Here is a 17,253-nt window from a genome sequence, read left to right as displayed (position 1 = left end):
CTTCCCACTCCTCTCTAAATACCAAAAATAGGGAGCAAACCTTGGCCCATGAGATGGTTGTTTGCTCCTTGAGGACTGCCTGGGGGATGCTTGTGTAGAAAATCCAGATGTCTGGATTCTATCTGTAAGCAGATACTTAGAATTCTCTAGAGATTTCAGTATGTTTGATGTTGCCAGTTTAACAAATACCTTTGCTTCTATATTCAAAGAAAAATACATAGCAGTTATTCTGACAGCTGTATTCTGTATTCACTTTGGGTTTGGGGATTTCTCTGCATTTTCCAGTGAGAGGCAATGAAGTGGCCAAGAATTATGTAGGTAATTAAAGGTAATTAAATCACATGAAAATTTTAATCAGAAAATTTTCATTTCTATATGAGGAACTCTGTTTAATTTAAATCTCAGACTTGGCACAACGATTTCAATCCATTGCAGAGTTTTGAGCCTGAGAGGCTAGATCAGATTTTTGTCTTGACTCTTTCTCCTTTGGAGAAAAGAGATTTGGAATTAATGATAGCGAAAACATTGACTAAATTCTCAGCTGTATGGTTCTGAAAGCAGACGGATCCATATCTTTAGAGTTCAGTCTCCTTTAATAAAAGAAGAGCTTTTTGGATGCTATTAAATGAAAAATGAGTTTTACTCAAGATAAAATTCTCATGTTGAAAATATAAACTAATTTAAAATGACATCACAAAGGGCTGAGTCTGTCTTGCATCACACAGTCAAAGGTGGTCAGACTATTTGGGAGTTGTCAGGTAGCTTAGAGACCTGTTCAAGACTCTGGGGATATCTCTTCAGGTGCAACACTTATTCAATCTTTAATTCAGATATTATTCCCCATTGACCCACTCCATCGTGTTTTTCAGAAGTTTTTGGACGTAAATTATTTTTCTGGTCAAATCAAATTTCTTTGTAGTCCAGATCATAGACTTTTACCACCTCAAAGAAGTGTAAAAGCACGTTCTTTGTCCCAGGAACTTGGAGCTTGCATAGTCGTATATTCTGGTATCTCTACAGCTATCTTCCAAGAAAAACTTTGATCATTAAGCCAATAACCTTACTGTGATAGAGTTAATGTAAAGTACCAACACACATTTCACCCTGGAAAATAAAACAAGATTCCAACATCTAAATATGGGGGAGAGGTTTCCACATTTGATGCAAAATCTGCTTTCTAAACATACCTGAACTTTGTCTATTGTTCTGTATGCAAGGAGGAGTCTTTGTGAAGTTTTTAATATAAAGTTTCCTCTCTTTATCACATAAGGTGAGATGACATTATTTGTAAAACAATTTCAAAGGGGAAATAAATCTCCATATAAGAGAAGCTGATTTATTGATAGGCACGGGACGTTTGTTATCAAACCTGTTTTTGGTGTTTAACTACCAGTCTCATTTATAGTGATGACTTCAAAAGAAATATTTGCTGCATTAAGATATTTATTAATTCTTCTCCACACCCTTTCCTCCCCCAACAAAGAAGTTTTCTCCTCAGTGCATGAGCCTGGAACTACTGTAATTTCTAGCAGGCAGGACTGTAACTGAAGCTGTAACTGAAGTTGAAAGGCCCCAGAATGGCAAATATATGAATAAAGATGAAAATCACAAACATCACCTTGATGGAGTGGTTTTGGATGGCCTCAGAAGTTCTCTCATAGGAGGAGTTGCTGAAGCACTGAAGGGAAATATCTTCCTCTCATGCATCTTCAAGGGGGCCTGTAAGATTGTCATTGCAAGATGGACAGTAACCAAACTGCAGCATCAACGTTTTGTTCAGAGCCAAACAACACAATCAACACTGCTCCTTAACAGTCCATACAATAAAGATGTGATTAAAAACACAGTATCATTTTTCATTTTTGTAAGAGGAAGAGGTGGACTTAACTACATTGAAAATATCTGTTTGATGTCTATGTAGATATAAAGACCTGTTAAAATTCTCCTCCTCTTGTTCAAAATAAATAAATAAATAAATAAATCTTACATGAAATTCTGGTCCAATATGTATCAGAACTGAACTTTCCTAGCTAATAAGAGAATTTTAGCTGGACTTCCCTAAAGCAATCTTGTGACTTGTGCTACATGGAGGTTGAAAGGTGGAAGACAAAGGAAGAAAAAGGTTTGGGATCTGTTAATTATGTGGGAAAAGAGGAACAAAGAGAATCATTACCAGAGATATTTTCCTGTATAAAACAAAAGTTTCTCTTTCCCCACCGCTGAATTCTGCTGACCACCTTGCTGATTACTTGAGTTGTTTCTTTGTAGATTATGGTCTTATATGCAACTGGGCTGAAAAAATGTTTTCAACAGCACTGAGCATACTTTAGATTCTACTTTTATACTGTTGTCTTAGTGAAGGCAAAGAGAGAGAGAGATGGAGAAAGACAGAAATACAACCTGGCAGCAAACATGGAAAGAAAAATAAATAAATAAATACAAATAAAACCAAAGAAAACCACAACATATTTTCGCACTATCTGAGTGAAAGATTCAGCTTAGTCAACTCAGTCTTTTTATTTTTCTCCACAGAATGCCCGTCTTACATTTACTTAGCCTCCAAGCTTTGCTTTCTGAATGTGCACATTTCCTCAGGATTGGTAACAGATGCAGTTTTATTCCCCTTACGTTAAGTCTGCATTAGGTTTTCCTGTCAGGGATGTTGGTGGATATGACTGCTGCCCTCTAGCACCTCAGCTTTATTTCCCTGGGACAGTCAGATAATCACTTTGCTCCTGGGAAGATGCAAGTGAAAGAATTAATGCACACAAAACAAGAGCTACTCCTTCAATGTAAACAGTATCAGGATGAACATGAATGTGGGATATGCAGACAACAACGAAACTATCAAACAGAATTCAAATAGATTAAGTATGAGAGATGTGTTCCAGTAGCTGTTCTTGAGTGAAGCAGCACTGGCAAAAAGCCCACATATTACCAGAGGCTACCCGTAGGGTTTAGCAAGAGCCTTTCTGCTAAGTTAAAATAATGAGGTTTAAGAGCAAGTAGAAAAAAATGAGGCAAATAAGCTAAAAGCAACAATCATAGAATCATAGAATCATAAGGTTGGAAAGGACCTACAAGATCATCTAGTCCAACTGTCCTCTCATCGCTGTTACTACCACAAGCCACAAAGGAAATAAAAATCAGGTTTGAGAAATGTTAGAAGGGGAACAAAATTATATATCATAGTCACATAAAACTACCTTTCCAGGTGTTCACTGGTGGAAACAGTTGCTTCAACACTCACATTAAAATCCCTTCAGTTGCCATCATAATTTTGTACACAAAGTACAAAATTTTCCTGCTGGATCTGATAGGGCCCCTTTCTTCCTGTATACTTATCCTTCTTGATTTATCATTTTCTTTAGTGGATCCAAAGCTATCAAAAAGACCTCAGACAGTAGCAGCAGGTAGGCTATCTCCACACTATTCCCACAAATTTATTTCTAGTCAGAGATCTCTCTTAGTTTTGTTTCCCATATGACAGCTGTGCTGGAAGTGTAATTCCAAAGCCATGTCTGTTGTGTTACCCAGTAAACACATTTCTGGGGAGAATAGTTGAAAGGCATTTTGGTGTTCTGCCACCCACACCCTGTAACCACAGAGCAATTTCGGTTGAAATGAAGTACTTATATATTTTGGAAACACCAAGAAATTTTTTTTTTTAATTTATCAAAAAGCCCCAACTCATGCAGAAACTACAAAAATTGGCACTGGGAGCATTCTGGCAACAACTAACACATTAAGCCTTTTGGCTCTATTTTCTCTTGTTACTGTTCACAACTGGTACTTCCAGGAGTTTGATATACTTAGCATCATAGACAGAGTGAGTAGGTTTCTCTAGAGAGTAGTAACTGGAAGCAAATTATGCATATACCAGCCAAGCCAGTTAGAAAAACTGCCTAGCTGAAAGTCATGTAACGTCTATGACTCTGATTTCTTTAAAATCTCTCTTGAAAAAATCTCATTATTCAGCAAAGCTCACCAAAATAGCCAGTGTACATCAGTCACAATAATGCTGCCATGCTATCACTAAATAACTTGAATGGATCAATTTAAAAAAAATATGTGCCCTGAATTTTTCAGTACACATTTTATTTTGCTGCTTTAAACAAGCAGACCATTATGTTCTCAGCACTTAACACATCCAAAAGAACAGTATAATGACCTAAAGAATATTGATTTCTCAGTTTTCATATAGCAGCAAACTCGTTTGTCATCTATCATAACAAAAATGAGAAACATTTTTCATCTTTTTATTTTTCATCTGAAAGTAGTGTTAGTACAGGACTTAAACCAGGAGGAATTACTTCATATACGATAATCCTCCAAAATCTTCTCAACTAAAACATGGCAAGTATTATTCACTATAAGGGAAAAAGATACCAATATACTTCTTCAGTCAGCTGGTTGTAATTTGCATATTGCTTTTAATACTGAAATATAGTGAATTCTAACAGCACATGCTGCCTCAGCATGAGAAATAATTTGGAATCACTTCTCTTTTATGCTGGTCACCAAAAGAGTCTGGACTCTGCAATGTATAAGCTATGCTAGCCTCTGGAGAGGAAAAGTAAGTGCACTAATATTGACAGACTTACTTCTTCTATTCCCGGATACGTTAATGTTTTGCTGAAAAGGATTTATCCACCACACCCCTCATTCACATTTATAAAGGAAAGTAAATTAAAATCCATACTCCCAAGTCAAGCACAGACATAATGATCAGTGGCTGTAAAGAAGGAAATAAAAAAGCCAATCATCATGCTATATTGTATCTCCTGTTTAGCAGGTCATATGCACATACATCTTTTCCCAATGCATAAGTTAACATAACTATGGAAAACAACTTTCTGCACATGAAGGGTAACTGCAAAAATATCCTTACGAACAGCAGAATTGTTCTCCTTCAATTCTAGGATACTGAACACACAGACAAGAAAATATTTATTTATTTACTTATTTAATTTCCTTTTTAAGGAACTATATGCTCTTGTGGGGGAAAAAAAAAAAAAAAAAAAAAAAAAAAAAAGCAAGTATTTGTACAGCAATAGATATCTTCCTGAAATGGCACAGCTTGGCCCTCCATTCTGGACAGACAGTAGTATGGAAAGGCACTGTTCTGATGCATATCTACAGACATAATGTTGTCATGAAAAATAACCCAATAAGGCAGCAAACAGTGATTGCCCAAGCCAGGTACAGTTGCCTTTAATTACTCAGACACAGAAGGAAGTCGTAGGATGTGAAAAGCCTTAAGTTTGCAGAAATCAGTAAAAGGACTAGTAGGAACATTCTTCTCCCCATCAAACTTTCAGCTTCACAAAGCTTGAGCTGAATGTTTGTCACGGACTGAAAAGCTTCAGAATCACAATATATTTGCTAGTCCAAGATGATCATTCCCTGTTTGCACACTGATTGCTCAAAACTCGGAATACTGCACCCAGCTTGCTTCTCTGGCACACTCAGAGCACTAGCTGGTATAAACACAGTCTAATTGTGCAAACCACTTTCAGGTTATTGCTGTATCCAAGTATACATATTTATAGCCTGTGAACTGCAAACCTACATCTAAAGGAATATTTTGTAGCAATAAGAAAAACAGTGTTATGTTTGGAAGCAAACCTAACATTGCTCACACATACTCAGCATCACCAAATCACAGAATAGTAGGGGTTGGCAGAGACGTCTAGAGATCACCTAGTCCAACCCCAATCAGCTTCACTGAAGTAAGTTGCACTGGTAAGTGTTCAGGAGCATTCTGAGTATCCCCAGAGAAGGAGACTCTACAACCTCTCTGGGCAGCTTGTTCCAGTGCTCTGCCACTCTCAAATTAAAAATGTTTCTCCTCATGACTGGATAGAACTTTCTTTGTTCCCATTTAGGTCCATTAGATTGATCACTCCGAAGTGCCTGGCCCCGTCTATTTGGCACATGCTCTTTAGATATTTATAAGCATTGGTAAGACCTTCCCTCATTCTATTCTTCTCCAGGATGAACAATCCCAAATCTCTCAGCCTTTCCTCACAAAGGAGATGCTCCAGGCCCCTCAACATCTTTGCAATCCTCTGCTGAACTCTGTTTAGAGTTCCCTATCTGTCTTGAACTGAGGAGACCAAAACCGAACACAGTGCTCCAGATATGGCCTCACCAGGGTAGAGGAGAGTGGGAGGATCACCTCTTACAACCTGTTGGCCAAGCTCTTTTTAAGGCATCCCAGGATACCACTGGTCTTCTTGGCCACACAGGCACACTGCTGGTCCATGGTCAACTTGCTGTCCATCAGGACACCCAGGTAAATCCACAGAGAGATCTTTTCCAGTAATTCTGCCCCCTGACCTGCACTGATTACTCTTCCCCAGGTATAAGTGCTCTTTCCTATGTTTATTCCTTTGTTGAACCTCATTAGGTTTCTCTCTGCCTGTCCATGTCTCACTGAATGGCAACAGCTTTCTGGTGAATCAACCACTCCTCCCAGCTTCATATCATTAGCAAACTTGCTGAGGGTGCATTCTGTCCTTCCATTCAGGTCACTGATGAAGATGTTGAACAAGACCAAACCCAGCAGTGACCTCTGGAATACATGGCTACAGGTGTCTACCTAGACTCTGTGCAGCTGATCATAACCCTCTGAGCTCCGTCAGTCAGCCTGTTGTCATTCTACCTGTCTGTCCACCCACTTATCCCAAAATTTCTAGGCTATTATTATTAAGGATATTATTGAGAATAGTGTCAAAAGCCTTGCTGAAGTAAAGGTACATAACATTCACTGTTCTCCCCTCATCTACCCAGCTGATCATAATATCATAGAAGGCTGCCAGACTAGTCAAGCATTGTTTTGATTAGCAAGCCAGTTTATAAACTTCCTGTTCAAAATAATCAGATATGCACTGGTCTGCACTGACCAGAGAAAAATGGCTGATGAGTGCCAAATAGTAAACATGATTGAAAAGAATAACCTTAGGTAGATACACATAATGATAGACTCTGTTAGCCAGAAGCATGCAGGACAGCTAGTACACTGAAAACACCAGAACAAATGAGTCATCAAACAAAATAAATATTTAATAAAAAAAGAAAAAAGTTCACTTTTGATCTTTTTAGTTTAATATTCTGCTTAAGTTTAGTTAGCTGTAGACTTCTTCAAGAATATGTGGCAAAACTTAAAAAAAAAAAAAAAAAGTGGTAAATGGAAATCAAATATTATAGGAACAAGCAGCGATGAGAACATAGTAGAAGACTGCAAAATGATAAATACCACAAAAAAGGTCTGCAGAGTGACTGTTCATGTCTTATCAGAATACAAAAATCAAGAGGCACCTAAGGAAATCATCAGGAAATGCTTTTCCCACATAATTCCTGAACTGAAATTTGGAATTATTTAGCACAGGATGCTGTAGTTGTTTTATGCTACAGCATAAAAGGAATTTGTTTTAAATGGGCTTTTTGGAGGATAAACCCACTGCTGGCTATTAGACACAATGGTCCGGATGCAAACTTTAGCACAGGAAATTCTTAAACCATCAATTATGGGAGGCTAGGATGATTACCCTGCTCCTCATCCTTCTCTTTTAGTATTCAGTTCACTGCCTGCAGTAGGATTATTCACTGGCTGGACATTCAATTGATTTGTAGGGGAGTTCTCTGTATAAATTATAACTCACTTACTCTGGTGTAACTACAAGCTTGAGTCTCCACAAATCGGTATGCTAACAAATCGTGTTCTGCAGTTTGCACAGATACCCAAAACAAGACAGGCATTATTTTGAAAATGGAATAAGAAAGCTGACTTTTGGGGAGATTCTGTGGAAAAGAAACACCGAGTTTTGTATGATAGAAACCTTGTTTTGCAGCGAGTAACACCTCAGTGAATCCTATAAAACTGCCACAGTTATGTCTGACTTTGTCCAAAGAGATCCAAGGAGGTGTACTGGAGATACCATTTATTAGTAACTCCTATTTTTCAGTATATGAGTCTTAATTATATCTAGTTTTCATTGAAGAAAGAAAATACTAATATACACACCTAAAACATGACTAAGAAAATGAATCCAAGAGCTCCAAGGGGGGATAACTACCAGCAGGTGCAGCACTGCACATACATGAATGTAACATACACTTTACATGAAAGACATGAAAAGTAGATCTTTCAGATTACATATTCATCAAAAATGATATGGAGTACTGGTATACGCTGCTTTAAAAATGCTGTAAGAAAGCTGTATTCTTACTCCTTAAACTGAGACAGGTTTGTTGAGAACACCTTCAGTTGCAGCAACAAAAAATTCCATGTCTTTTGACCTGCAAGGACTAACCCCAGAAATGCAATGTTGCTCAACAAAATAAACCACAGACTTTCCCAACTACTGTGAGAGATGAGACATGCTGTAGACTGTGGAGCTTGTAACTACAAGCTCATTATAATATGCAGATTGTTAATAGCAAACACTGAACTTAACACTAAAGCAACCTCAAATTTTGTTTACAGCTCCCATTCACCTTACAATTTCACTCATGCTGGGTTTAATCCTGCATGGAGTAGAACACTTCTGGGGTGGTACAGAAACATTCAAAAACATGCAATGCTGCTACAAGGTAAAAAGAAAAGTCCAGGACATGAAACCTCAGGGACAAACTGAATCACATTGAGCTAATGGGTGGAATGTTCTGCACTCATTGTGACTGAAGAGCAGAGAATGATGGCAGCATGGGGCTGTTGAGAGCACAGGTAGATAGGAGCAAGGTGCGTGACTGACCTACAACCAATTAGCTACATATTCAGAGGGACCAGTAGCCCAGTGTAAATAAAATTTAAGCAGTTACCCATGTAGCTTTTTAAACGAAACAGTAAGGTAAGATACACTGGATTCCAAATAACATACTGTATGTAAAATCCATTTGTCAATATACCTACACCCTTATAAACTGCCTATTCTAAAGTGCTACTTATTAGTATTCTCCTCTATAAAAGAGTAATTCAGAACTTCACTGTCGTATTAAGGAGCATGATAATGTCTGGTCAGCTTACAAAGAAATTAATTATCATTTCCTTTAAATTAAAAACCTTATGCTTGTATAGTTGATCACTTGCATTCATGTACTATTAAATATGTGTTTAAAAAGAAAAATGAACACACACCCAAATGATCAAAAGAGAGTTAATTGCTGAGACTGTCTTATGATAAGAACTGACGCAGTCAGCACTTTGAAAGTACAGCTTAGAAGAGCCGGCACCAACAGAGAGGGTTTCTATAATGCTCCAGTTATTTACATTAAGAGAAGTTTGTGCAGAGAACAGCAGATTTTCTGGCTGAAGGCGATCAGCCTGGCGTGGGGGTCGATGAGGAAGGAGGGGCCAGCAGAGAGTTCCTGGTGCACAGGCAAGGGAGTGCAGGGCGGTGGGAACACAGGGTAGGAGTTCCTCTCCACCAGGCTCAAAGTGCAGGGGGAACAATACTGAGAAAGGAGGGTGGCTACACCCAGGTCAGCACAGATGTACAATCCTCCCCCCCAGCATTATCCCCCACCACGTCCTGGCTTTTCAATAACATTTACACATTTGTGGTTGTGAACAGTAGAGTTCTGTTTTATTGTCCAACTTTGTGACTTTAAGTGGTAACGTATGAAGAGATAAAATCCGCATAAACATTAGTGACAAACTACAAAGGGAACAGTCCTTGTGCATTACTGCTAAGCATGCTTTGGCTGACATCCTTGTAACCCTTTCATATTTTCTTTCACAAGTTAACCTGCAGATAATGCAGCACCTTTCAGGTGCCTGCACTTGGCTCATGGCCACCTCAGGTCCTGTTCCACACAAATTCCCTGGCTTCCTCTCCACCCTGGTCAGAGCCCTCTGCCTCTCTACACTCCTCCTCAGTTTTCTGTTAATGCCAGTGTGGGGTGTTTTTACACTCACAGGGTGAATGTGGGCTGGCATGAATAGATTCTGGTTTCTCTCAGCCTTATGGGGTTTTCTTACAGGGTGGTACCAGACAACACTATGCAGACAAGTTAATCATTCCCTCTTCTGTCCCACTGGAGAATTCTGGAATCCAGGCATTGCTTATGTGACAAACAGCAACACTCTTCCTCACTGCATGGCCTGTAACAGGCCAGCCTGGTAGTGTTTGCCACAGTATGCAAAGTCACTGAGGTTAGGAGGCCTCCCATCCTCTCTTCAGGATACAAGCCTCATGTCCAGACCCTAAAGCTGAGCTCTGTCCATAGCAGTATTATGCTGCTGGACACATTAAAGCTCTACCTCATAGCGCTATGCTTGTTTGTCCTTATCAGCCATAGAGCAGTGCCTTGCCTCCACAGGTTGTAGACGTCTGCTATGAATGACCTGTAACCTCTTATTTCACCAGTGCCTTTTCTGCAGGTCTGGAGCACAACAACTGCTCTACTTTTCTATTTACTCCCTGCTCATTGTAAAACCATGCCTAGACCTATCCCAGTGCTGCCAGCTCCGGCTTGTCAGTGACCTCTAGAGGCTCACATCTTGCCTTATGCTGTGTCTCAGACTGCAGCTCACAATCAGGGCACACCGCCTGTTGGTCCCATCTGCCCTTTGAAGGAAAGAGCTAGACCAAGCTGCAGAAAGACCACCTACCTATGTATTGCATGTGCAAAAAAACTATGCTTGATTTTTCAAAATGGAAGCACACAAAATTTAATAGGTAAAATCTAGGACAGGAAAGAACCTTCTGAGCACGCTGCCAGGTACAGCTGTATGCAGAGACAAGCAATGAGCTGCTCACACAACTTTTTGCTGCTTTAGGTGTGGAAAGGCCATGACCATTGTAAGATCTCCTTCATGGAACCCATGAGAAAAGGGGAGAGCCTTGCTTAGTGTGGTGACAGCAGAGCTGCTGTGCTACAGACAGCACCATGATCCAAAGGACAGCTTCCAATGAGTGACCTTAAGTCTCTAGCTAAACCAAACTTTAAAAAAAGAAGGGAAGGGAAGGGAAGGGAAGGGAAGGGAAGGGAAGGGAAGGGAAGGGAAGGGAAGGGAAGGGAAGGGAAGGGAAGGGAAGGGAAGGGAAGGGAAGGGAAGGGAAGGGAAGGGAAGGGAAGGGAAGGGAAGGGAAGGGAAGGGAAGGGAAGGGAAGGGAAGGGGAAAAAAAAGGCACAATCTCACACGTGTGTAACAATGAGCTGTTTGGCACAAATCAGATGCACACACTTGTGCATCACCATGACTAATCCTTTATGATAGAACAATCCCCAACCAATTTTGTGGATGTAGGACATTGGAAACCCCAAGAATACAGAAAAGAATGTTTGCATGCATAAATATGAGGTGTATGTGCAATATGCAAAACCATTGCTATAGCTCATGAAGTGGTCCTTCTCTGTATTAGAGATGTTTCACATAACATTGGTAGGTGGAGAATAAGGGCTGATTAAAGATGAAAGGATTAAAGAAGGGTATTTACATGCACACATGCATCCCACAAACCCTCAGATTCCTGGAGTGTTTTTACTGAAACAGGAGTACCCTGCTACCAATATTCATTGCATGATAAAGTGAAAGCAACATTTCTTAAGTGCTTCTTTCCTTCCTACCAGGGAAAGAGCTCAATAACTTGGGCAAAAGACAGCAGAGTGCTTTAACTCATTTGCAGCCGGTCTTCATGATGGGCATATTCCAGACTTAATTTTATACTTTTTTAAAAACTGAAAAAGCTCTCATTCAAAGCCTCTCCTCATGCACAACTCCAACCTCAGCAGTAGTTATTAACAGCCATCTATTTTTATTTTAAAATGTGGCTTTGAAGAAGTTGAGCCTAGCTTGTTTCATCACACCCCTGTAAAAAACCCACTGGCCTGGTACTGCCTCAGCACACCATAGCTGGGTGGACCAGACCAGTCCAACCAATTCTGCCACAGAACAATGACAGCTAATGCCTGTGTGATATTCCCAAGCACATGACTTATTTTAAGTACCACAGAAATAATTAACAGACTATCAGTTCTCTGGTTCTTCCCTTATGCAAAAACTTATCAAATATGCCTTTGTTCATGTTGCTGATAAATAGGCATCTTTAGGTTGACAGTGAATAAACAGACAGATAATAGACTTTTTTTTTTTTTTAATTCATAGGCTATCAAGCACAAAGTAACAATAATATGAGCTAATAAAATAGTCCATTGGGAACATGTTGAGAAATTAGGAAAGATGTTCTATAACATTAATTAAAAAAAGCAAAAAGTAATGACTTCTCTAGTAGACTAAGAAATTGACATACATGTTGCTGGTACAACAATATGAATCTAAAACAGAAACTTCAAATGTATGTAGGTTTGTGCATTAACTTAGAAAAAAGGCTATTGTGAAAGGGAAGCATTTTTTCCACTTTTTACATCTATCTTTTTATTGATTTTAGTACTTTGGCTCAACTTCCAGAGTGAAAGAAAAAGAAAGCTTTCATGCTATTCATGTAATGATGTTATATAATGACAACCTGTGAAATCCAATTTTTGATGTTATGTCTGTGAAGATGACGGCTTTAGACATGGAAAAGAGTGAAGGATGGAAAATACCTCTTATTTAGCCTCTAGTTTCCTGGTCGGTGCCAGAAAATACAATCTCTCAAAAACAGGCAGTATGCTGCACATAGATTATTTCCCTGGGGTTCAGAGGGGGAAAACACGAGTCAAACAGAAGATGATGTTAAATGTATGACAGTTCCAAAAGTAATGTCTCCTGTTTTATTCTGTTCACCTACAGTGCCAGTTGGTGGTATGATAGCAGAGCTGAATCTTCCCACCAATATCTCATTATGTTTTGTTGTCATGTGACAGCAGCAGAGAGACAGTCTAACAGAATGACATCTGACATGGAAGTGCATATGATGCAAAGGTGTGTCACTGAATTCCTTCATGCAGAAAAAAATGGCACCCAGTGACATCCATCAATGCTTGCTGAGTGTTCGTGGAGCCCACACAGTGGGTGTAAGCACAGAGAAGCAGTGGGTCACCCTAGTTGTTGTAGATTTCTTGTTCATCGCTCTTGTTCATCTCTGGTGAAACTAATATGCCATAGCTAATGTGGGTAACTGTGTTGGAAAAGAGTGTTTTGTAGATGAGATTGTGATCCATCAAATAGTGTTATTGTGCTCTTTATATCTGTAGTAGTTTCCATGATAGTAAATATGAGGCATTATTTTCAGAGGTGCCTATATACCCCATTCTGCTCACATATTGTTTTATCACTCTCCACTACAAGCAAGACACAGATTAGAGGAAGGAAGTAAAGAGCGGGGGGGGGAAGGACAGAAAAACAGAAACAAACCACCACATTACATTTACAGCACCATGCACAGCAACAGGCCTGGCTGCAATATGCATAGGAAGGCCTGCTGGAGAAATTGCGTCATGTGTAGGGATAGATGTCAAGTTTTCTTAGCCAGGGATTAGAAAGATATATTTGTTTCCAAATAACCTTATCCTGCACGCTGCCAGGAAATGGCTTAATGAAAGCTACCACTCAGCCTCGTTGCTTTTGCCATGAAGTAAAGGAAACAACAGTGCTGCTGGAAACACTGACAGCGGCCACTTTATCTGCTGGAGCTTTCTTCTGGCACTGGTCCCGCCCTACCTGAACTACTGTGAGCTCTGTACAAGCCAGAGCTAGTGCTCCTCACTTCCCCAGTGATACTAATACAACACCTCTCTACCAGCAAACCGACACCAGCTGGTCACCATCAGAACAACCTTATTTCAACTTGCCAGAAATGCCCTCTGTCTTTGTTCAAGGTGCCCAAAATGTTGCTATTCAGCCACACGATGAGGCAGAAAATCTATGCAGTCACATCCTCACAAATGGTAAAGAGAGCACTGAAGGGCGAATAACTTTGTGATATTTGTAGGTCATAAACATCCCTTAAATCACATACAGCTTAGTCTAAACCTGGGAAGAAATATTGGATTGGGTCAGTCTGTGTGGCTTTGTACTGGCAGCAGAGTTCAGAGGTTGCAGAGGGACATTTCTGGAGATCATGCACCCAACCAGTATACAATGCAAACTGAAAACAAAACTAAAGCCAGTATGACTTAATACAGGAAAGGGAGCCAAAGCCAAAATGTGGAGTGAAGCAATGTACTTCTTTTTACTCTGAAAGGACCTCTGTCATCTGGGATAAAGCAGATTAAAGCCCAGATTAAGATGACAGATGCTGACTGTGGCTGGGGCTTAAAAACACCTTTTCAAGATCCATGAGGAGCAAACACTCATGTTTTGAAAGCAAAGCACAGCAGCTCAGAAGTATCAAGGAGGGCCTGGGGAGCAGGGAGACCTGTTCACAGTACCTCACACCTGCTCTGTGAGGCACAGCCTTCCTCACAGACTTCTCCAGCCACCTTCCAGGATGTTCCCTAGGTGCTGCCAGAACTTTTGGCAGTAGTTAAAGGATGAAAAAGGACACAGAACTCTCCTGCAGAGAGGCTGCTACTGGATGTGCCCTCCCCCATGTAACATGCTGTATTTAAGAAATGTTTCAGTTCATGAAATAGCTGAATTTAAAGCACATATTTGCACTTAGGCCCAATCTCTTCCCAGCCAGCACAAATGCAGACTTCATTTTAGGCATGTGCTGTGTAAAGCTACAGCCTGAGCAATCCGAGGACAGTGGGACAAGGAGCGCTTCTTGCTTCGGAAGTTCTGGCTGTGGTTAGAAGCAACCTGTGAAAAGCTGGTGCAATACACACTAGCAAAAAAATACAAAGTGACTGAAGGTCTCCAATCACCTTCACTAGGAACCCTACCTCAAACCTGCCCAAAAAAATGCATCCTTCCATTTATGCAAGTGGAATGTAATACGTGTTTACACAGCACCTGGTAGTTTGTTAACCAAAAGTTCACTCATAATCCTCCTCAATTGCTAATGAGTTTGTAGATGATTTGTCTTTTTTTTTTTTTTTTTTTTTTTTTTAATTATATCTAGTTTAACTTTTGTTGAAAATATCATTTTCATGTTTTCTCCTAAATTTCGTAGGTGAACACCATCATCACCAAGTGTCTGGACTCAATAATTAACAGAATCCTAGAGTGGCCTCAGTTGAAAAGGGCTTCAAAGATCTCATCCAGTTTCAACCCCTCTGCTATGTGCAGGGTCACCGGCTACCAGACCAGGCTGCCCAGAGCCACATCCAGCCTGGCCTTGCATGCCTCCAGGGATGGGGCATCCACAACCTCTCTGGGCAACCTGTACCAGTGCATCACCACCTTCTGAGTGAAAAACTTCCTCCTAATATCTAACCTAAGTCTCCCTTGTCTTGGTTTAGAACCATTCCCCCTTGTCCTATCACTGTCAATCCACGTAAGCAGACATTCCCCATAATTATACATTTTTGTCTGGGATTCCACCTCCCTTGACTGTCTCTAGTCCATCATCTGAGAGCAGTATTAATTTTATGCCTTACATAGCAAATCTAGGTGTTGTAGCTTTTAAAGCAGCCACCAGGGACAGATTTTATTGTCTTACAATTCTAATAGAAGCCTGAGAGTACTGCAAACTACAGTACTTAGAAATGTCATGCAGTAAAGCTACCAAAGTTTTATACTGTCTTTCTTCATACATTATTTTTCCAATATAATACACACTCTTTAAAAATATTTAGTTTTTAAAGCAAAAAGCACATAAAAAAATAAATGTTAAGGTTAAAAATACTGAAGTATATTCAGACTTTCACTAGACATTTGATATGCAATATTATCATGACCAATCTAGAAACAAGGACAAGCATCGGGAACAAGAAATTGTACTGTACAACAGGATTAAAGAGTAGGGGACAACAATTTAATGTTCAGGTAGCAATTTGTGACATTTCTCAGTATATCTGCTAGGGCTTTTGCTATTGCACATCTTCACCATTAGTCCAGGCAGCAGGATGCAATGCATCCTCAGCAAGTCTGGGGGCGACACCAATAGGTGCTGGTGGTTTCCCACAGTAGGGAAGGCTAGTTGAACTGGCAGGGTGAGGGAAGGGGTGATTCTACTGTTCAGGCCTTCTACAGCCTCATCCAAAATATAGTTTTTTCTGTAATCATATGGGCATTAAGGGATCAAACCATGACTGGTTTCTGAAAAGAAATAATACTAGGGACCCAAAGTGAAGTGGCCAAGAAAAAACTCAAGAGTAAGTTTGGCTACTAACCTCACCATCCTACTGAGAAAAACAACTAACCAAGGAGAAAAATACAGGGGGAGGGAGGAAAAGACAAGCAGTATTATTCTCTGTATTACCCCCCTCCCCTCTATCCATTACACAGTTCTTCTGTCTCCTTGTGAACAAATAAATTAAGGGATAACAAGCTTGTTTTATCCTCATGATAACCTGAAGGGTGGAGGTCAAGAGAGAACATACCTTTGAAAGTTTGATCTCTCTGAAACACAGGGAGAAGGGGATAGTGCCAGCAAACATTTCCTGTTTTGATCCAGAACGTGCAACATAGGCTCCTGCTCTTATCGCGTGAAAGCTCTTCCTTCCTACATCTCTCTTTTAATTCAAGAGGTCAGAGCAAACTGATCTGTCTGAAAACAAGCAGAAAAGGAGCATGGACCCAGAGTTTCCATTGGCAAGGAACTACACCCCACCCATACTAGCCAGTCACTGTCATATACTTCATTGCTCCTAGCATATCTGGTGGCCTTTCCAGAGGCTCCTGTGCTCCCTCTCTCACAAGTCCAGATCACTGCCCCTTCAGCATTTTCTGATCAGGAGAAACAGCTCGTTTTTATCTGCCATTCTTGCCCCTCACATGTAAAGAGCCACTCCTAGATGGCTGAAAAGATGAGTGCACTCCTAAAAGGACAAACAGAGTTCATGTTTTGTCTCTTACATTTTCACTTTCCATGAGTACTTTTTTCTTTTTCTCTCTCCTTAGAAGCTCCATAGCACATAGAACAACTCAGTCCATGACACCATTTTTTCATCTCATTGTAATATGCTGTTTTTGTGGGATAGAAGCTGATTTATCTACAGCATTCATATTGTGATTCACGCATGTCCCACACATCTTAGTCAGGCAGCATCTCTGGGCAGTTCTGTTCTTTAAAACCTTGTTTGGAAGTACACTTTATGCACTTGCGTATTTATATTTCATCATACTTTAAATAATAACACTTAGATGATATAATTCTAGTTTTATCAGATGCATGTACTCCAAAAATGATCTTTGACTAGCAGGAAAATAGTTTATTTTACAATAGCTCAGAGAATAACACACCACAGACTGTT

Source organism: Coturnix japonica, chromosome Z (assembly GCF_054131305.1).
Source record: "Coturnix japonica strain WE chromosome Z, WE-NBRP24, whole genome shotgun sequence".
NCBI lineage: Eukaryota > Metazoa > Chordata > Aves > Galliformes > Phasianidae > Coturnix > Coturnix japonica.
Note: the sequence above shows the minus strand (reverse complement) of the source record.